This window comes from Cololabis saira, chromosome 12, assembly GCF_033807715.1.
Source record: "Cololabis saira isolate AMF1-May2022 chromosome 12, fColSai1.1, whole genome shotgun sequence".
NCBI classification, from domain to species: domain Eukaryota; kingdom Metazoa; phylum Chordata; class Actinopteri; order Beloniformes; family Belonidae; genus Cololabis; species Cololabis saira.
Genome location: NC_084598.1, coordinates 12,741,382 through 12,764,222, shown reverse-complemented (window position 1 = coordinate 12,764,222; position 22,841 = coordinate 12,741,382).

Below are 22,841 nucleotides of genomic sequence, written 5' to 3'. Positions count from 1 at the left end.
TTTTTAGTGTGTTCCCACCATGTAAGCTACTAGTAGGCCTATGGTACATAGTATGTCCTTTAATTGGTCTTGACAAATATTTGACCTTACTTATAGGTCAGGTTTTTGTATGGGGCGAATCCAAGGACCATTTCAGCGATTCCAGAGTGTTCCAGTGTTCCATTGGATGGTGAGCTAACCCAAGATCCTAGGAGACGATATACACACAAATACACATTCACACATTGATGGACTGCGAATTCCCTGCTGTACGAGCGGTACGGTAGGACAGACAATCACACATACACACTTCTTATCGGACGAACTCTGTTGCGTTACACACGTTTCGTCAAGGGTACCATTTGAACTTAGAAAGACCATTTTTGCACAATTTTTGTTTTTTATTTTTTGTTACTTTGGGGGAAAATTTCTATGTTGTTAAAATATTGTAATTCATGATTGTTGGTGAAAGTTCAAAAAGGCTTAAAATCATTAAAGTCGAGGCCGTTTTGAGACAATCTCAAGGAAAGCATCTTCCCTATATGCGCTACAAACATTTTTGACTGAAAGTTTTCTTGTTGATGATCATTTGACCTGTAGAATTCAAAACGAGCCATTACAAAACCAAACAGTGGTGTTTGTGAAAAGTTTTGTAGGCCAAACCTTTTTGATTTTTGTTTGTGTTTTGTTTGATGTTTTTGTTCCAGTTATTTGACTTAGAGAGAGAATTCAAAGTTCTTAACCAAACAGTGCTGTTCCTTTCTGTCCTTTGGTCTCTTTTCATTTGAATTTGCCTGCCTCTGTTTTTCCTTGTTGATATGCTCTTCCTGTCCTGGTGAATAGTCTCTCCTTTCAATTCTCTTAGGCGTATTCTTTTCTGTGTCCTTCGGCTGGCAGGGAGCAGGCAAGGATTATCCCATCGGGGGATTTCCACACGCCAGTGAGTGGGCTGCTTTTGAACTCACCCTGACTGGAGTCACTTCTTTTTCCCAGGCTGTTCATAAGGTGCAAGTGGCTCAGACGTAACGGTGGGAGGGGGCGGGGGAGGGGGAGGTGGGGTATCACTCACTGATATCAAGCATATCAGTGAGTGAGGCAGGATGAAAACAAGATCAGAAATCAAATATAATGGGAGATGCCACTGAGATTCTTTTTTTCACCTCAGTAACAGCTGGATAACTACTCTTTGATAAAACTGAGTGCATCATCTGCAAACTATTGTCAAAGTAACCAATAGACAGCAGGCATCGTGTTTGCATGTTACAGAGCATAGTCTAATTAAGGCTCACGCTGACATTAAATCCCTCTTTGTAATTGGGATTTTGCTCCCTTCCAGAGCTATCATTACAGGCACATCCTTCAAACTTGTTTCTACATGATAGGGTTTCTGCTTCAACCCAACAATGTGTGTTCTTCTTCTTTTTTTCTTTTCACAGTCATATAAAATATCAAAGAATCTGCTAGGACCTGAAATGTACAATTCAGGTACATCGATTTCAGTGTTTCTTACAGGATTTTTTCGGAAATAATGCTGGTAAAAGTTTTTTTTTTTATTAGTTAAATATCCCTGTTACCACGGGGATCTTTTTGACATGAGGGGTGTATGTACTGTATGTTCTGCAGCCATCAGTGACATCGTATGAAGCAGCGCCTCCATCCTGTCATGACTGGTTTGGTGTGTTCTGTACCTGTGGAAATGGCCGTGAAAATAGGAGGTATATGAGGGAACTTGCAGCCTTCTTTTTCAAATATGCTTCACCTCACTTTCTTCATCATCATGAAGGGTAGGGTAGATGCACTTCAGGAGGTAGACTTATCATCAGGTAGAAGTTAGTGGTTTGATTCCTGGTAATGCAGTCCATATGTAGAAGTTTCACAACACTGAACCAGACATTGCTTTGATGCATTCATGAGTATGTGACTGATAAATCACAGCATACAGTCAACAGGAAATATTAATCAGAGCTCTGTTTCTGTATGAATGTGGCTTGTAGTATAACATGATTTGAGGTGTCAGTATTTAAATACAGTCCATCTACATTCAAAGCTTTCTCTTTTTTTTATGAAGGATCTAAACTCAAGTCTCTCATTTTGAGGCCTCTCTGCAGTTCCTTGTTCACTGTATTGATTTGGCAGAAATGAGCAATGTGCATATTTCAGATGCAGAAAACCCTGCATATGCAATGTTGTCTTGTATATATCATTGTATATGTGAACAAAAAAGATCTCCCCTCCCATGTTTCACCATGAAGTCATGCAGATACTCCTCATCCAAGACATTTGCATGGGAAAGAAAACAGTTGGCACCACATCAAAAAAGAAGCATATGTGGGTGAGACACTCACTGAAGTAGATATATGCAGTCTGCTTTGTCTTTTGTTGAGGCGAAAGTGGCAGAACACAAATCCTGAAAGGGAAAAAATAACAGAGGAGATCAACTCTCCAAATTCGGAGGAAAGGACCCTGCAGAGGTGCAAAAGAAATGGCTGCAAGAAAATGTGCAAGGGCCCTTCATTCACAACGAAAAAGAAAACAAACTAAACTAATAAAGCTGTCTGTTGCAGTATAAGCTGAATTATTTTGTCTGTTTTTTAAATTTCCACTTCACAATTGTTTATGTATCTGGCCCTTGTACTACTTTGCCTCTGTAATCCATGGTTTTCTTACTGATTGTTTGCCGGCTAAATGTTGTCAGCCTGATGAATGTAATGACGTGAGCGCTTACGGAAGTGAGTAAGTACAAACTGTAAAATGTACCGAGCAAATACTTTCAATGGTCATTGAGGTGGTTTACAGCCAAGTGTGAAGCAGCTGTGATGTGAATCAATGAGACCATGGTCCACAGATGGAAAATGGGGGGGTTGATTATTCACTCCAGGTTGGGAATGAGTTACTGCCTCATGAATTTCCCAGTCTTGCTCAAGAGTGCAGGTAGAATTGCAGACTGTGGCTTTGTCTGCAGCGAGTACAAGCTCACCGCCCTGATGATCTTCCTTCAAAGGATGACTGAGCAAATCCTTAAATATGAGGTGATGTTCCATTCTCCAGCAGGGACTCCTGGAGGAACAGTGAGTAACCACTGTTCCTGTCCACCGATGTGGTTCATGCACCTGGTCAAGATATCTCTGGTGGCTTCCAGGGTAGGTGTTTCAGATACATCCCATCAGAAAAAGGCTTTTGGCAGACCAAGGAGTCAGTGGAGAGATTATACCTCTTTGTTGTCTTGGCAATGCCGCTCCTGGCAGAGCTGGAGGAGGTGGCTGGGGATAAGGAGAGTATTTCTGCTCAGACTGCTGCCTTTGTTAGCTCATTTTAGATGAGTGATAAGAAATGGATGCATGTATGAACACCATACTGCTTCTGGAAAACCTCTGAAGCTGTTTAACATCTGGTAAATGCAATAACTACCCCACCAGCTGACTTCACCATCTGATTGGCTTGGAAAACGGAATGAGGGTCGAAGGAGGTTGCAAACAAACATCTGGTGCTAGACCCCGACCTACAGGTCTTTGGCACCAACCTCCCAAGGAGCCAGTGGTCTACATTCAATCGATTCAGGACTGGACATGGCCCCTGCTTGGCCAGCCTTTACAAATGGGGCAGTAGCCGCACCCCACTGTGTGCTTGTGGAGAGGAGCAAACCATGGAACACATCATTGAAGTTTGTCTTCTCCAAACACTAAAAGGACGATGTGTTACCCTACAGCAGACCAGGAGGCAACTGCTTGGCTTAAGGACTTTGCATTTGCTAAATAAAATAAAGCGTTAACATTAAGCGGTGCAGTTGGGATCAACTCCTGTCTTGAGGGGATACCAAGTGTCGGGAACGTTAGTCATGAGTTTGAGGCCATTTTTGGGTATTTTTTTTTTCTTCTTGTTTTCATCCATTCACTTTTTAGTTTTGGTTTTGCTCACTCTTTGGCTTGGTTTAGGAACAAAAACAGATGTGCCATGTTTCCCCAATAAACCCTTCATGTATTGATATTACTGGTGAATCTTCATAAAACTGCAGTAAATACCTAATTTTCCCACAAATTTAAGGTCTGTGACAGTTCTGTGGATCCTCATGAAATATAAAACGCTTACAAGAAATCTTGAACTCACCAGCTTTTGCTTAATTTATTAGCTTCTTCTTGTCTCACCAAGACACCAAGACACAAGATACTCTGAACTTGTGTGATTTCAGAAACTGAACCTCCTGCTGTTGCTTATATATTAAGAGGATCTTTTCTTTAGTTTCTCCTCCTCGCCGTTGCTTGAGTTGTCTGTGTGTACGGTATTGCCTGCATGTGTGTGTGGGTGCCGTCGTGAGCTTGTTTGTGTGGGTGCATCTGTGAAACACTAATGAGGATTGGAAGCTCAGAGTGTGTATCGTGTAGCAAATAATGATTTCATATACATAACCTACTGGATGTACGTGGGAACGCGAGAATTACTATTTAAATTAATATAGCATTGAAAAGTAAAGCGGCAGTGGAAAGCTTTTCACAAACAGTTTGGATCAGTTATCGTGAATATCCTTAAAAATTCATAAACACACCAACTGCTATCGTGTTAGATCCATGAACAGCCTCAGCAGCAGGTGGTCCGGCGTTTTTGAAAAAGAATTAGCCTCTTGTGTCCAAGATGTGAGATTTTGGACAGAAGTTGATCATTTTCAAAGGCCCGCTGTTGGCAGGAGGGGGAGGAGGAGCCTGATGGGGAGGTCCGCGTACTTAAAGGTTAAAGTATATTTAAATTAAAGGAGACATATCATGGCATTTAATGTATATTTTAAACAGGCCTTGAATGTCTTAAAAACAATCAAAAGCTTGTTTTTTCTACATAAATCAGAAATTCAGCCTGTGGGCCATGTCTTTATTTTTACTGTTTCTAACCTCCTTCTCTGTGAGGGATTCTGAGGGGAGGGGAGGCTATGATAATGAGGCTCTGCGCTGATTGGCTGCCTGAATGACGTGTAGCAGGGGAGGGAACAAAGTCTATCTCTGGCAGAAGAGCAGCCGGCTGCGTACACTATTAAAGCGTGTCCCATGCGATGCGATCGAACTTCAGTGACAAAATCAATTCCATTGCTTTATTTTCTATTGGACTGTCCTAACTGGCCGCGAGTTTAACAGTTTTAGTGTGGACGCTGGGATCTTAAACCTGAATTACGGTTCTGCGTTAAATCGACGCGTACCCTACGCTGTAGGTTCTGCGTTGGTGTAACGTGGAACCATAAATCAGCCTTTAGTTACCTCGTCTTCACACTAATTCACACAGGAAGATTTAATTGAATTCTAAACAGTTACACCACAGTTATTTACTCCGATTCCTCATCATTTCATTTCTTATGTTACAAGACAAATTAATCATGTTAACTAAAGAAATCACAACACTGAATTTTCACAAACGGCAACTTTATTGTTAAAAAAATAAAATAACATAAGTTGTATATAAATAACATTTATGCACTATTGCTGGCTCAAGGAAGGACCGTGCATCTTCTGAATGTGTCGTTGAACAGCTTCAGGTGCTTGGAAGATCTGAAACCATAAACAGAAAAAAATGTATTACAGTACTAAAAGAGCTCCGTAACACGGAGTAACACCGGAGCTAAGCTAAATACTTAGCTCATGCAAAGATCATACTTGTAAACAAATATAAATAACATAAAAAATTAACATCACTTACCGCTGACTCGTGTGCAGTTGCCGGGTCTGTACTGTTGGTACTGATCCTTTTGTGAGGGTAAGTGTCGATGCAAAACCTAATTTATACTGTCCCTTGCTGTGGAAACAGCGACACGATTCACAGCTTCCATCATGACGTCATGACGTAACGAGGTGCAGATTCTGAACGGCTCGTAGAAGTCACATGACACTGGAAGGATCCTCCGGGCGGGGTGAACAGACACTGCACAATTTAGTTGCATTCCTCCTTCTCTGAGTTGTCAGGGTGAGGGGAGAACACTGTATATATGTTAAAGCAAGAAAAAACTTGTTTTTCATAATAGGTCCCCTTTAAGAGCAGATGTGTAAAGAATCATTTACAACTACATTTTCTCAGTGCATCGTGTTTCACCTTGTAAGGTCAACTCTGAAAAGTAACATAAGGTTTAAATGTATAAAATAAAGACTAAATGTATCCGATTGTGCCGCTTTTTGAGGGGTGGCAGTCAAACTAAGCAAATGCGTTTGAATGATCATAGTATTTTTATGAAAGCTTGACATCCTTGAACTTGAGCTTCACCGCCGTACTCTTTTCAAATAAAGGAGACGAATCAGCAAAGGTTGCTTGAAGAGAAATGCAGTTCAGTTGTAGTCACAGACAATGATTTCAGTCTCTAAATCAGTTGTAAGGAGGTGAAATAGGGTCAAGATTCTGCAGTACAAAACGTAAAAAATGCCTTTGTTATTAATTCTTAACATCTCTGAGGTAAGCTTTCTGGATTTCTGTATAGGTGTCACACACTCAATAACAAAGAGTTACCCCATAAGCACCTAGTTCCTCTTTTAAAACAAAATAAAGAATATACTACCCATCATGGTATACGTGAGAGTCCAGCTGAACCACAACATCAACCTTGCACCTCATCTGCAAAGCACTCCCAGTCACATAAGCTGATACTGTTATTATCATTTTGTTGAAGATCAGATCAGATTTTGTGGCCGAATTGCAGAATGTTGAAAACCAGTAAATTTAAAGGGGTTCACATACTTATTCTTGCTATTGTAATTATGTCCCAGTATGTGTTATGAAGAAAAGCTTCAGTTGTCATTTTCTTGTTTGTCTTTGTTTTATTTCCTTTTTCTTTTGAAACTGAGTGTCATTTCTGGTAGAGCCTTATGTCACTTTTCTTGCTCAGTCTTGATTGTGACATCATTTAAAGCAGTGGTAGACAAGCTGCCATCCCGAAGGCCTCTGCACCCAACATGTTGAAGTGTCCTTGGTAAAGACACTGAACCCCAGGCCTCTTCCTAACGACTTCATCTTTACGTGAACGTATGAACGATGGAAAATGGCCTGGATGGATTTAAAAAGAAAAAAAAGAAAAAACGTTGTCTGAATAGGTGAAAAGTGTTTGAAATGTAAGAGGGCTTGAGACACAAAGTCTGACATAAATGCAACCTTTTTATGTGCGTGTCATCAGCCCTTGTCCTATCCTAGCACCTAATGTGTCCTCGTGTTCTACTTCTCTGCATCCACTCTAGTTGCCAGCCTCGTCACACCCTGCATGCTTGTTTACACTCATCTGGTTTGCACATTTGGAGTATTGCATCTGCAGTACCTCAAGTTTTTCCAGAGTTTTCTTCATTAAAATCTTTTGTTTGCTACAACTGTCCCCGGTGATTCTATTAGTGCTTCTTCTTGCCATCCCTCATGAGACAACCTCAAACAAACACTGGGGCGTCAGACATAACATACCAGATACGATGAGGAAAATTCTCATATTTCTTTAAAGCTCCTTTTCAGTCAGAAAATGCATGAAACACTTTATCAATGGGAAAACATGCTCGAGGTTGGCAACACATCTCATGACAGTTCGGTCCACATCTGCACTTCAAAGAGGGTGATGAAAAAACAAGTCTGTGATGAGAGATATTGGATTGTGTCATGACAGTGTAGTTGGAAGAATTGATGCAAACATTATAAACAGACCCCTTTGAGGGGCCGACAGTCCATAGAGGTTCTGAATATGTATGAATATATATTTTAGAGAGAATATATATGACGATGAAGGTCACACAAAGAACTTTGATAGCCTGCAGGTGCACATCTCATGAAGGTCATGAAGGGGTTTCACCTCTCATCCAGGTTTTTTGTACGCCTTGTTCAGAGTGGTTGTGAAGGAGGACAGTCAAGGCTGCGTTGTGAATCTGAAGGTATTTCCACGCAGAAAGCAAAACAAATAAATGGCACAAAATAGCAAACAATATAAAGGCCAAACATCAATGCGCTTTTTTATTCGCATCAATGGCGACAAGAATGTACTAATATGATTTTGAGATTTCTGAAAAATGTCACACAAAAGAGGGAGTCAACATGCAGGGAAGATGATCCTGTGTTCCTTTTCCTGGCAAAAATAATCCAATTTTCAGGAAGAGAGCAGACATCGATGAGTTCCTCCGCTTGTTTCGGGACTACCAGTGTACCATAGTCGCTTCAAGGCTTCAGGATGTCTCCGGGACAATTTGAGTAGCTGTTTCAATGGCTGGTTGTGAGTTTGAAGGATCAGAGGTGTCATTTCAGAGAGCCGACTGACCTGGAGCTGTATGTCTGAGGTAAAATCACATTCTTCTTGATTTAAAAGTATTTTCGGATTTGTAAACAGCTCTATTTAGTGCGTCTTTAAATCTTTGATTAAATTATGTTGATGTGAAAACCTACATTGACTGAATATTACCTTAAAAAAACTATTTATGTAAGTTAAATGCGCAAAAAACGTCTGCTGTCTAAATACTTTAAGACCACCAAAACATTATAGACTCACCATGAAACATACTCAAAAAAACAAGAAAAAGAGTCCGATTGCTCTTTTCTGGTCAAGTTTTTTTAGGATCGTATACTGCTGCCAAGCGATTAAAAAATGTTTGCGATTAATAAATATATATAATAATAGCTCTGTAATTATTTAATCTTTTTTAACCGCACCTAAAAATTGCAGGGAAAAGCCCTCAACTTGAGGTGTTTTCCTTTAAATTAATTACATTATTGTGGAAGATCAAATCATTGATATATAACAAAAAAGTGTCTTTATAATGTGGAAGGGAAGGTAACAGGCAGTCTAGAATTAGCATAAAGGCAAGGGGCGGAGTCTATAAAAGGGGGCGGGAAGCGCGCCTGGGCCTTTCTTCCTGCACTGAGACACACCTGAGAGAGAGCAGCTGAGGGCAGCCTTCGTTTGGTGCTTGATCTGAACCTTCATGTTTGGTGAGGGACTAAAACTTTGAGTCATTGTTTATGCACATCAGCCAAGGAACAAGATTCCAGTCACTTACATGTTTCTGATTGAGGGAGGGGACTGTGTTCCAGTCTAGCAAGGTATATTTACTTTTATATATATTGCACGTGTTTTTGTAGAATGTTTCTTTGAAGTTTGTTTTTGTATATTAATGTGCTTTTGTTTCTTTTAGTTTTCAAACAAGGACATTATTTGAGGAGCCAACCACTGTTTTTCCCAGACTTAACATATTTTATTGTTCCTTTAACTAGTCAATGAATGGGCCATCTTTTGTTTATTTATTTTTCATGTTGGGCTTTTGGCTGCATTGAGGAGGGGCTGAGTGGTAGAGTAGCCATTTGGCGAATGCACTTTATTGTGTGGTTTGAGTCACCTTAGCTTGCTGTGAGTAGGTATACTTGAGTGTGGCAGACAGTTTTGATTTGAGCTGAATTGGGTTGTGTAGTGGTGTTTGCCTACGTATTTTGTGACAGTTTCTCCTTCTTATGCATAACTCTGCCCCAGCTTCCCTGATGATGCAGCCTTGATCCCACATTGTGTATTTTTCCTTGTGGGTACATTTACTGTTGATTTGGTTTATTGATTTGACTGTGTGGTTTAATCCATCCATTTTATTGAGGCCTGCATGTAGGTTTCCAACTGGACATAAACTTTTATTCTATGCATTGTTAATACAATCTATATTTTTTGGTATAGCAGCCTCGGGCTCTAGTTTATTCTGGGTCTTGTGTATTGAGTAACAGCTGGTCACAATAAAGTAATTTATTTATTTTTTTTAACAGACTTGAACAGATGCAGTCCTAAACATTTATATCCACTTGGCAAGAACATTCGCCAGCCTCTCAGTCGCAGACGTGCGCATTCGCGGGCTGCTCTCCTTAAGTCTAGTTTGGGGAAGAGCGTTGCTGTGGCAACATCGTTGCTGCTAACATTAGCTGCAGCTGCGCTTGCAACCGGGTGCTTTGCATTTACGTGGCTAAACTTGAGCTCCTTTGGATGAGCAAAGTCCTTTCCACAAAGACAACACATACTGTATCACTCTACCTTTATCAATGGTGCCGTCGGGGCGTTTTAGAAATGTAAATTCCCCATTCACTGGACCAACAACTTTCACATGCTCCTCCATTTTCACTTCTCCGCTACTCACCGTTCCTCCCCATGCCTGTCCAGCTATAATGGCAGCCTACCAGCTTATGATAAACACGCCCAAACATAGTGACACTCAATAAATGTCCACTTCAAGGTGGGGCTGACCGTTGTTTTCCACCCACAACTCAAGCACAAGAAGCTCACCGGACAAAGACAGATTCCAAAATAAAGGCAACTCGCAAAGAGAACAAGTTTGAGACAAAAAAAGATTAAGATTAGATTAAGCGATTAAAAAACATAACGCGCTAAATATGCCTGTAATTAATTAATCAATTGCAAATTAACGTGCTAATTTGACACCCCTAGGATTGTATAGTGGATGTGACACTGTATGTCAGCGAGAGTTCCCTGAGCTGGACACAAACTTTCTTTCCATTATAGCTACTTGAAAGGAAGCGAAGCACATTCTATCCTTTGTACATCCATCCCACAGTCACCAGGATGCATCCTGCCACAGAGAGAGAAATGGGATGAACAGCCATGCCCATTCACACCCACTCACACAGTCACTTCAGAATCACCAAGCAACCTTACAGTCATGTTTCTGGACTGTGGGAGGGGCCAAGAGAACCCACAAAAAAACCCCAGAGGTACAGAGGACACATGCAAACTCCACACAGGAAGAACCCTGACAGGACTCGGACCATCACCTGTGGACCAGGGCAGTGCCGACTGCTGCACTGCCTACCAAAAAGCCCTCATGGCTCATAGTTAAAGCTCGGAAGGCCCGGATATCTGCAGGGATCTCCCATGATGCATTGGGCACTTTCTTCATTCTGCTTTCTTCACTGTTGTGTATGTTGCTATTACTGTTACCTGTTGTTTAAATTAATTTATTTGTGTTTGTCTCTGTCCAACTGTCTCTTCTCCTGTCGTGATTGTGGCCACTGTGCATGAACCCAGTTCTGTTCCTCAGGCAGGCTTTTCTTTCTCTTTTCTACTTTATTTGAATTGAAACTAATTAGATCATCAATAGATTAAAATTTATTTGCTTTCATTTGACCTGACTCGATTATTATTTGGCTAAAGTGGACCATTTAATTTGAGCACCTTGAACATCCTTTTTTTGTCCTGCTCCTATAAAGAGCCTTGAAACTGCTTTTGTTGCGACTGTGTTCAATACAAATAACCTGAATTGAGTCGAACTGAATTGAATTTGGACAAAAACCTTTTCTTTCAAAACCACTCATTGTTCCAAAGTTTTCCAATATCTCAGTCCTTGCCCTGAAATGTGTTTTCCTTTAAATGTGTGCATTTCACATTTCCATCTCACAGCCCAGCTCTTTTCACCAGAAAGAAAGTGTTGCAAGGCCATGTCCTCCTCCGCTAACTGAGATGTCTGCAAATCCTGATAGACACAGATCTTTTCCCAGAACTCGCGGGATCCTTGTGGATAACACATAAGTGTATCGCACTAACCAAGCTGTGTTTTAAGTTGCAGACTCGCAGAGCCACAGGCAGTCTTTGGCACTCTTTGATTTTCATACCAGCACGCTGCAGGCTCTTGCAGCAATTGGTCTGCTAACCGTCTCTGAGAAAAAAGGCTCTGAGAATGAGAGAGAAGCAGATTTAAAGGAAAAAAGCAACGTAACTGACAAAATATAGGCATGGATCGAAGTTGCCGGACAAATAAATATATTTTCTAAATTCTATCAGGTAATCAACCTCAAAGCCGGATTTTGAGACTATAATATTCTTTAAATTGTTATATTTATTTTCCTGAACCAAATTGTATTCTTTCTGAATAGTATCAAATGTGCAGCTGTAGCTGGGGAGAGGTGGCAATAGCTTTGTGTTTCCTGTCTTGTTTTTGTGTAAAACTGCACATTTTAGTGTCTTGCCCCCACTTGCAGGCAGACTCAAAGCTTTGTGGACTGTCCTGATGGAGTTGGTTCTCTTGCAGGGTAAGACACCCCGTCAATCAGAATAAGGGGCCGGGCTAATTTGGACCGATTATGTTCAAGGAGTCAAAACCGAGACCGATGACACCACCCACGACTCTTTATGTCAAACCATTCAAAAGTTATAGCAGAAAGTAGAATCAATATTTATATGGATGACTTATCCAAGCTGCTCAGTGGTTGTGGTACAGGCTGCGTGGTCGGTAACACCATCATCAACCACCTGATGTACGCTGATGATTGTTTTTTCACCATATAGTGCTGGTCTTTAACAGCTACTGAGGGTCTGCTCACAATATGGCCTCGACTTTGACATTCTCTATAATGCAAAAAAAACCAACATAATGATCGTCAGGACCAAAGAGGACAGCAAACTGTCATTTCCTGACTTCTTTTTGTCTGGCACTGTCCTCAAAGTGTGCAATGAGATCAAATACTTGGGACACTATTTTAATGACGACCTGTCTGATGATAGGGACATTTATAGACAGCGTCATGCATTGTATGCGCAAGCGAACACACTTTTTAGAGCATATTGTACCCCCATGTATACTGCTCACTTGTGGCGTCACTATAAAAAGACCAGTATGCAGAAACTTTATGTAGCCTATAATGATGGGATGAGGCTGTTGCTCAAGGTGCCACGCTGGAGCAGTGCAAGTCAGCTGTTTGTCAGTGTCGGTGTGCCTACCTGCACTGCTGTACTGCGTAACCTTATGCACAGATTTATGTGCAGGTTGTCGGACTCTGGGAACAATATCATTTTCAAACTGACTAACCCTGCACAGAGCTCAGTCAGGTTCTTCTCCAGAATCTGGAATCATTGGCGTATCAGCCTTTATGTAAATATGATGTGATTACTGTGGACTTTATCCTTATTTTTTGTACCCTTTGTCTGTTGTGCTATGGACCCTGTGTCCTTAATAAAGCTTATTATAGAACTATCAAATATGGACCAACCAGATGAAGGGGGGGCACGCTTTTTGGCGTCTATCGTCGCCACGGTAATGCTTTTGACTGAGAAAAGTAATGCGCATCGTCGCAGGATCGAGACGCACATTTTGATGTATAACACAAGTTATGGTTCGGGTCGCATTAACTGCCGAAGAAATGGCATAAATTGCGCCAAAATTACGCGATTAATTCAAAATGGCCCACTTCCTGTTCGGTTTCGGCCATGGCACCAAGAGACTTTTCTTTACGTTGCGACATGATACAGGTGTGTACCCATTTTCGTGCATGTACGTCAAACCGTATTGTGTGGGTTGAGGCATGAAGTTTTATCTGTATGGACCAATCAGATGATGGGGGGGATGCTTTTTGGTGCCTATCGTCGCCATGGTAACGCTTTTGACTGAGAAAAGTAATGCACATTGTCGCAGGATCAAGATGCACATTTTGATGTATAACACACCTGGGTGCACGTTACGGTTCAGGCGAAGAAACAGCAGAAGAAATGGCATAAATTGCACAGTTTTCTAGGGGGTGCTGTTGAGCCATTAGGCCACGGCCATTAATGCAAACCATTAAATATCAAATTTTTCGCCAGGCCTGGCTTGCGTGCAAAATTTGGTGACTTTTGGGGCACGTTTAGGGGGGCAAAAAGGCCCTCATTTCGTCGGAAGAAAAACGAGGAAATAAAAATTCCTACAGATACAATAGGGCCTTCGCACTGTCAGTGCTCGGGCCCTAATTATAGACATGCTTAGGAAACCAACAGATTGCATCAAAACATTTCTTTGATACGATTACCTGTCCCGATCAAGCACCAAGTGACTGTAGGAAGCAAAAACTCTCCCTCTAACAGGAATAAACCTCTGGCAGAACAAAACTTAGGAAGGGTGGCCATCGACCGGTTGGGAGTTGGTGAGGGCTGCAGACCTGGATGACACTTTTGTACATGGGAGTTCATGTAAATTGTCTGTCATTAAAGATAAGTATATCCATATTGTCATGTTATTTATCAGTGTGCTGTATATACAGTTGTTTTTTTTCTTTTTAAAAACAAAATCAAGATCATCAAGAGCTAAAAAAAAGGGATGTGGAGATGACACAATGCTTTTACTCAGAGTACAACATTAACATTTGTTCCACTCTGCCACCATCCCATCCCCATCCTGCCCACTTTATTCTGAAGTTGTCTTTTTTTTTACATCAGATTGGCAGGTGTGATTGTTTACATGCAAGCAACATGTTGATGTAGTGTGCATGGATATGTGTGCATATGCACAGAGATGTCAGATGAGTACAGACACACCGCCTGACTCCCTCAAACCTGCTGGGGCCTGACAGGGGTATAAAGTGGCATATTAGGCTGCTGGCAGCCATGGCAGCCATGGCATCTGTTGGCGCGTCACAGTAATGACTGCTGTCAGCGAGGACACCCACCATATCCCCATCTCCCCCGCGCTTATTGATCTTTTTTTCTCAGTTCTTTTGGTCCTTTGTTATCCAGCGTCTACCACCTCCCCTCAGCCCATCAACATTGCATATTATGAGTCCTAATGACTGCTGCACCTGTTCTCCTCTGCTCATAGCTCATGACAGGGATGCTGAGGGTTGGCAGGTTTATCAACTCTCGACTCGTCATCCCGCTCCAGTCTGTTCTTCAAAAATTGTGTGTACTGTCTTGGAGTGTGTGCTGGCTGAAGGTTTAGTTGCACATATGATACAGACATAAGGCAGGTGAAAAGCGATGCTGAGGTGTTACCAATGTTTTATAAATTAGGTTGATTTTTTTGTAAACTAATATTTAAGAAAAATCTCCATCTCAAATTTTGTACAGAAAACTTTTCGTTCTTAACATCTGTTTTCACAATGTTTCAATGTCTGATGAGCTCCTTAAGTCCTCTTGAAAAGAGGACTAAAAAAAAAAGAAAACAATTATAATCCAAGAGTTCCAAGTTCGTGTCAGTTAACCAATCTTTTTTGCAAAGCTACTAAATCATTTCAAGAGTAGGGCCGTTGCCTGGCAGTAATATTGATTTTCAGCACAAAAAGCGTCAGCCTTGACCAAAAATCATCGATAAATGAATCAGTTCACTCCACTTTGAAGTCTAAACAATCAATTTGTGGGGAGCTAACAGTGACGAAAAGTACGATGAAGATTTAATTGTTCGTGCTCGTTTTAACTCTGGAAGAGCTATCTTTATTTTTCCACACAAGAGACACTTCTCAATGAAATACTGTATGTAATAGCAGCTGGAATCTGTCTCACGATGTGGCAATTTTATAGCATGACATGACACGGCAAGAGACGACGAGACATGACATGACATGACATGACATAACATGACACAAGACCCACTTTGTCAGGCTGATAACTGGTGTTCATGCTAACACCGTTGTCACATGCATGCATGAGGCAGGACCTGAGCGGCCTCCTGGACACCTGAGCACCCACATCAGATATTGTATTGTAATCTGCCAACCTTGAGGGCTTCCAGACAGACGCTCAGCGTGAGAGAGCAAGAAAGACCTGTCTTCTCTGCTCAAAGCACTCTGACCCGATCCGCTGAATTTCCAGCTTCCACTCAAGTGCTGTTAATGAGCATTTGGAGTTCCATGAAAATTCACAGTTGCCGCTGAAAAGGGGGTTTTGAAACGTGACCCCCCCCAACATGAAGCACTGGGGAGAAAGTGAATGTTACTGATTAGACATTGAAATTTGCTTGTATATAACAGGTGGCGCCTCAAAATGGTGGAAGGAGGTGCCGTCTTGGCGATAGTCCAGAGCTATTTGTACGCAGACGGGAAGAAAGAAAGATAACAGGTGATGTACAAAGGAGAGGCCCCCTGAAGCAGTGAGGAGAGGGAATGGAAGCAACTGGAAAAGCTTTCCGCTACCCAGCAAAGCCAGGACATGATGAATGAAATAGGACCTGGAGATTTGGTGAACATTTTTTTTTAATTTATTTAAGACGAATTCAGTGCGCCTTTACTCCAATGATATTATTTCAAGAGAAACAAGTTTGTTATCATTTAAATGACTTTATTTTTTTAACATTACCAAGGGTTAATGTGAATATATGAATTGTGGGCAGTGCAGTGGCTCAGTGGTTAGCACTGTTGCCTCACAACAAAAAGGTTCTTGGTTCCACTCCCGGGCCTGGCAGGAGTTTCTCTCTGTTTGCTTGTTCTCCTCGTGCTTGTGTGGGTTTTCTCTGTGTACTCAAGCTTCCTCCCGCACCCCAAAAACATGTCTATTAGGTTCATTCATGATTCCATATCCCCTGTGTACGGTTGTTTGTCAATGTATATGTGGCCCTGCGACAGAGTGGCGACCTGTCCAGTGTGTAGCCCTGCCTTTCGGCTGTGATGGGCTCCAGCAGGCCCCTGCCCCAGTCTCAGGCAAGAAGAAGGGGAAACACCCTGGTGCACACGTTTCCTTCATTAAACGGCTTCTCCGTGGGCTCCTCATTCATTCCTTTCCCATACCTGCTTCAGTTCAGTTTAGGCGAGCAAACTAGAGGAGGGAGCCATCAAATCAGCAACCTACTGATTGAAAGCTGACAATTTGATGTCCCGAGGCATAGATGTTTCTCAACCCATTGCATAAAGTCTGTAGGAACCATGCAAACAGATAGAGGCTGATGAAACATAAAATCATATCCGTGTGATAAAAAGCCCAAAATACCTTAGTCCTTATTTGTGCTCTTAAGAAATTAGACTTAATTTGAGTAAATTAATCAGATTTACCCAGATGAAAGGAGCAGGCATCAAACAGTCATCCAAAGGCCTGATGTCTGTCCAACGCGGTCTTTCAGCCTGCCAAAGTTGGCCAAGAACATCAAAGGAGCCGGCATCCAGACGCCCTCGTAGGTGATGACATTCTCTGCCAGCTTTGGATCTCAACGTGCCAAAATGACACAACCATTTGAATTGGACACCTGACAACATCTATTTAATATGGATTTCTTTCTTTTCCTTTTTTTTAATCACTGGATTGGTGCATTTCTTCAAGCCCACACTCGAACTGCTTCAATGCTTTCTAAATCCATGAGAGGTGGTGAACAAATGTAAATGTCAGGAGAGAATGGACTTTGGTTTGATTGTCTGCCAGTCCGTGTGCTCCTACGCCCTCGTCATGTTTGTCAGTGACTAAAAGGCTGTGACAATATGCCTCTGGGAAGCAAAACTCTCACTATTTTGTCTGAAATGCAGTCTTTTTTTAGGCTGTTCAGACGTGGATGCTTAGAGCTGGCAGACTTAAATCCAGAGTGAGGCCCCATGCTGTTCTGAACACCTCAAAGAGAACAAGATGTACTCTGCAGGCTAAATGGTATTGTCTCTCGTCAAGTTAGCCAGAGGCTTTTCAGCAGATTCTCAACGGGAACGTTGGCAACGTGATATTGTAAGCATTGGACCGATATGTAACAAATCTAGACCCAAACCGGCTTATCTCACCCACGTGAAATGACGAAAAAATGAAAAGACTTGTTAGTAATTCATTCAAACCTGTCTTTTGAACATATCATTTTCTATAACAGAAGATATTTTGACTCGTCAAAGCAATAAAAACGAGGTTGAATAAAATCAACCCTGTCCATGATGATGTTTTCATTCAGTGTTATATTTCTTCATCCCTTTTGGCCCACAAAAGGCCCAACTCAGCAGTTGTGGAAGTTTCCACGGGGTTTCCCTCTTTTGAGATCAGTCCTACAGCTTTACATTTCCAAGAAAATGTAGATTGGGATAAAAATGACATTAAGTAACTTTTGACGTTGTAAGACGTGTGGAATTAGCTGCTAAAACACCATAGGCATGAACCCTAAGGGCTAGCTAACAGCTAGCCGCTGAGTAATACACCGGTTGGAACACAAATAACCTCTCCACGTTCAAGCCTGGCGGATGGCCAGGCAACTTTGTCAGTGCATGAGAAAAATTGTACTGCTAACGAGGTTTGACCCTAATCTGGCAAGACAGTGGGCTGAACGGGCGGCCAGGGTCCAGTCTGTGCAGTGGTGCTTTGTGTTTGAGCAGCTCTGAGAACCTAAAGGCTTGGTGATATCTTGCAGAAAGTATCTGGATTTTATGGGGAGATACAGAGAAATCATTTCAGCACTTCGGAGAAGTCTTTGGTTGCTGTGATGGCATTCATTCATTAAGGTTATATAATATCTTGGACTTTGTCTTTTGCTTTTTAATTTTTTTTAACGCAGTGTATTATAATAATTTTACACCAGGAGAATTAGTCATTCAGCATTACTTAAAGGCTTTGCCTTTGATAATCTTTTGAACGATCATCCGCTGCCTTTGTCTTTTGTTGACTATTTCCTCAACAGCGGCAGTCACAGTAATTTGTCAACGACTAAAGATGTTTTCATCCATCTTCTTTGAAATCGAGATCTTTTTCTTTGATTTGAAGCAAAGTCTCACATGATGAAACAGAACCAGGAGAGTTAGGCTAATAACCAGAAAAACAACGTCTGATGGTAACACCCCCAACCCCGGCAGCGGGACCTTTCTCTCATTTTCAGAATTGACCCGTTGTCAAGCCCCGTCCCCGTTGCTCGGTCGGACAAAACTGTCATCTCTCCCATCCACTTCTATTGTAAAAACAGGGTCTTACTTAATTTTATTTCCAATTATTTTACCAAAGAAAATCAACAGCAACTAGATATAAAAAAAAAGGAACACTTCGGGTACCGTGTAGTGAGTTTAAAAAAACAGAGGTTTTCGGCAAAAACAAGATATTTTGATTAGTTTAGCTAATAGCATTGTGGAAGGGTTGAACTGGCTGTCCACATAGCTTTATCCAAATTAAACATTTACCGTAATTTACCCTGAGCACACTGCTTAACCAAGGAAAAAATAAATAAATAAAATAAATAAATAAACGCAGTACAGATCGGATTTCTGCCAGTTTGTGGATAAAAATACGCTGCACCCTCACTGCACTGTGTGCAGTGTGTTCCCAAGTGTTCCTTTTACTAATACAAAGTTTTACAAAAATAAACCAGTGATTTAAATTTTGATACAAGGCAAGTAAAAAATATGCTTTTTCCGTTGATGTTTTGTCCAACCGGATATTCTGACCCGGATGTAGCAACGGGGAATGATTTTTCTGATTGGTCAGTCAGGGAGAATTCTTTTTCTGATTGGTCCGTCAGGGACCAATCTGAAAGCTGACAATGGGTCAATTGTCTGTTTTGTTTTGTGGAAAGGTTCGATGGAAGGAAATCCACCAAATTGTGAAGAGTATGCTCGTTTCAGGGCTCAAAACCAACAGTGACTATGCAAGACACAGTTACATCTTTTTTCTGACATTGGAAATATCTCCGAGTACATATGATGTCCAGTTTGAAAACAAGTTCGTCTTGTCATGTGAGTGGCATTCCTTTCACACATTTTCCTCTATGATTTCTTCTCATTCTCCTCAACATTTCATCCTCCTCTCTTCCACTCAAACATCCTCCCCCTGAGCAGACATGCTCGCTGTCTCTGCCTCATTTATTGGCTTTCAAGTTGTCATCCGGGCTTTTGATAGAGAGAGCCTTTTGAAAGCTCCAGAGGACTGGCAGCTCTCCCCCACAGCGTCAGTGTTAGCATTGGCTAAATTGGGCTCCATGGTGGAGGCTGACTCGTCGCTCCTGGAGGGAGAGTGGGTGGCTGGAAGCTGATCAGATGGCCCAACGCTGAGGGGTGGAGGAGCTGCCACCTCCAGCTACCTGGATGCTGAGGAGAGATAGTGGTGCATATGGCAGCAAGCCCTGGAGCCACACTCACACTGACTCATACAGCCTCTGTTATTCGGATGAAAATAGTCCATTTTAGGTTTTTGTTGCACTGTTACCCCTTTTTCTCATTCTCTTTCAAATCTTCAGTTTTGCATGTTTAGCTGATTTAGGTATTTACGGAACTTTGTTTTTTTAAGTAGCGTAATGCAAATAAATTTCGTTGCAAGCATCTGTATGAAGAACAATTAAATCTGTGGCTGGTTCTGATGCAGCCCACACCAAACGCTAACTTCTGCTTCCAGACTTTATTTTGTGCAAAATTTTATTTTGTCTTGAGGTTGACCTACTGTGGCTTTTCTTGGCTGATGCCGACTGCTCATGGGTTCTTCTTTACCCCATTGAGGATTGTGTATTGTCTTTGGAGCCATTTTGGCTACAGGGCCAAGTTCCAGGATGAGTTAATGCAGTAAACTTCTCAGTTTATAGACAGTGTGTCCACCTTTGGACTGATGGATGCGTAAACACACCGAGATGTCTTTGTATCCCTTTCAAGCCTTGTTTATATAAACCACTCTTGATTTTATGCCTTCAGAGACCTTCTTTTTGCAACACATGACATCATCAGATGCTTCGTACGAACAGCAAACTTAAGATGATTTAGATTCGCTTTTGTTAATTAGTCTGTTGTTGTGGCTCTTGCAAATGTTCTGGGAATTTGGCCTCCTCCCTTTGAGTGTGTGTGTGTGTGTGTGTGTGTGTGTGTGTGTGTGTGTGTGTGTGTGTGTGTGTGTGTGTGTGTGTGTGTGTGTGTGTGTGTGTGTGAGGGAAACAGTTTGCAGGTTGTCCTGCAGCAGGACCTGATTGCTGCATGCCGTGATAATGTCGCCGTCTCGCAGTCTGGCTATTGCCGTTGGTCTTTACACTGTAACTCTGCCACCTCTGCTTACGTCAGCAGTTCTTTCCTCTAGCCCAGCAAAGAGTTGGTGCTACCTTGGAACAGTTTTTCTGGCTCTGAGCCAGTTCTTTGTCAGTGGAAACAGAAAGCCCGGTTCCAAACTCAGCACTGGCCCAGAACCAGCCCTGGAATCGGTTTGGTGGAAAAGGGGTATCTGTATGAGTAATTAGGGCCCGAGCACTGACAGTGCAAGGGCCCTATTGTATCTGTAGGAATTGTTTTCCTCGTTTCTTTTCTCGTTATTTTTATTTTTCTGACGGAATGAGGGCCTTTTTGCCCCCCTAAACGTGCTCTGAAAGTCACCAAATTTTGCACACAAGCCAGACCTGGCGAAAAATTTGATATTTAATGGTTTGCATTAATGGGCGTGGCCTAATGGCTGAACAGCGCCCCCTAGAAAACTTTGTGCCTCAAACCCTTGGCGCCATGGCCGAAACTAAACAGGAAGTCGGCCATTTTCAATTAATCGTGTAATTTTGGCGCAATTTATGCCATTCCTTCGGCAGTTAATGCGGCCCGAACCGTAACGTGGCACCCAGGTGTCTCATACATCAAAATGTGCGTCTCGATCCTGCGACGATGGGCATTACTTTTCTCAGTCAAAAGCGTTATCGTGGCAACGATAGACGCCAAAAAGCGCGCCCCCCCTTCATCTGATCCAGATTTGATAGTCCCTACTTTCTGCCATAACTTTTGAATGGTTTGACATAAACACTCGTGGGTGGTGTCATCAGACTCGGTTTTGAGTCCTTGAACATAATTGGTGCAAATTAGCCCCGCCCCTTCTTCTCATTGGTCGATATGTGATAGTTCCTATTTTCTGCTATAACTTTTGAATGGTTTGACATAGAGTCTTGGGTGGTGTCATCGGACTCGGTTTTGAGTACTTGACCTTCATTGGCCGGAATTAATTAAATTCAATAAAATTTTATTTATATAGCGTCTAATACAACAAAAGTTGTCTCTAGACGCTTTCCAAAGACCCATAGCCAGAACATGACCCCCGAGCAGTTATTACATAAACAATGGCAGGTAAAAACTCCCCTAGTGGGAGAAAAACCTTAAGCCAAACAGTGGCAAGAAAAACTCCCCTTTAGGAGGGAAGAAACCTTGAGCAGGACCAGGCTCATAAGGGGGGACCCTCCTGCCGAGGGCCAGACTGGTGGGTCAGGACAGCACAGCAGGCAGGTGGAAGCAGCAACGGGATGACCAGGGGTGGGGACCGCAGGCCAGCATGCAGCTCCCGAAGCTCCGGCCCAATCAGCAAGTCCCAGGTTGGGGTGCAGGGTCGGGGAATGGTTGAGAAGGGGCAGGGCCAGGGAGAGGAGTCTTTAATTAACCCCGCCCCTTCTTCTGATTGGTCGATATTTGATAGTCCCTAATTTCGGCCATAACTTTTGAATGGTATAACGCATGGGTGGTGTCATCGGACTCGGTTTTGAGTCCTTGAGCTTTATTGGTGAAAATTGCATGCGCGAGGGCCCGTTCATCGCTGCTTGTAGCTTTAATCGTTATTGTTATTTTATTGACTTTGTATTAATTGGACTACTTTGGAACGAGTTGAACTTTCTTCAGCTGGGCTAATTGTCATCACTTTAGCTACTTGGGGCACTTGGCAAACTTTAAAAAAACACTTAAGAGAGCTAATCTTTCTTATTTCAAAGACAAAATGTTGTCGTTAATTGTACCAATAGAGCAATATGAAGGGCTCATGGACTGGGTTGGCCTGGAAGCGAATTTCTGAATCCTGCTGTGGCCACGCTAAGACCTGACCTATTATGTGTTTGATTAGCTGGCTATGCGTGTCATTTTGTATGTCTCACGCTGTCCTGTATTGTAACCTTACCTCACTGTACCTCACTGAGCAATAACAGACAGAGTAGGGAGGGTCTTGGCATGGAAATAGTAGGATTAGTCATTTCGCAGCCTGGAAGGGTTCAGGTTGGCCAATGAGTGGACAGCTGGCCGGATGGCCGCTACCTTAGCCGCTAGCTTGTCCAGCCAGCAGTCCCAGCCTTTGCCCCGCAGCCTTATGGCCTCCCTATAACATCTGACCGGCTGGACTCAGGCTCCTCAGCTGTGGCTTGCCAACTGCTGCAGAACGTTGGGAAACAGGCTTACAAACCACTCTTCAGAAAACACTTATGAACAAATGTTGCACACCAGAAGGTTATTGTCAAGCATGCAAAACATAAAGACATGTAATTTGTTCCTGAAGTTAGCATATGTATTTA